The 351-nt window shown below is 58.7% G+C and overlaps 1 protein-coding gene across 12 annotated transcripts in view; it reads right to left on the bottom strand.

Moving 5' to 3' along the window:
• Window positions 1–132: 132 nt before the first annotated feature.
• The window catches only part of LOC102674389 (glutamate-gated chloride channel), a 35,030-nt gene continuing 34,811 nt past the window's right edge, over window positions 133–351 (bottom strand). For all 12 annotated transcript variants that reach the window (XM_006616160.2, XM_006616159.2, XM_006616158.2 and 9 more), the window contains one exon: window positions 133–351. The gene's annotated coding sequence lies outside the window, so the exon portion shown is untranslated.

The following is a 351-nucleotide window of genomic DNA, read 5'->3' as shown; positions in this document are numbered from 1 at the left end:
GATCTCGCAGGGCTTTTGCACGAGTGCCGCGAACCCCTTGGCGAGCACCGACCGCTACCTTCGACGTTGTGCAACGACGAGAACGAGGGAGATCTCGGTTGCTGTGCTTGATGTATGTGATAACGCGGATGGTGTTTGTGCCTCTGGTGGTGGTGGTGGTGGTGGTGCGATGGTAACGATTGATGTTGGCCAGATGGGGCGGGCGGCGGTGGCGGCGGCTGTTGCTGCAGGTGTTGTTGCGACTGTTGTTGCAGGTTACCGTGTTGATGCTGGTAGTGTTGGTGATGGAGGCGACAACTGTGGTAAGGTGGTTGCGGTTGTTGGTGATGATGGTGGCGTGGGCGCGAACGA

This window comes from Apis dorsata, unplaced genomic scaffold (genome assembly GCF_000469605.1).
Source record: "Apis dorsata unplaced genomic scaffold, Apis dorsata 1.3 scaffold_251, whole genome shotgun sequence".
NCBI lineage: Eukaryota > Metazoa > Arthropoda > Insecta > Hymenoptera > Apidae > Apis > Apis dorsata.
This window is presented reverse-complemented; position numbering and strand designations above follow the sequence as displayed.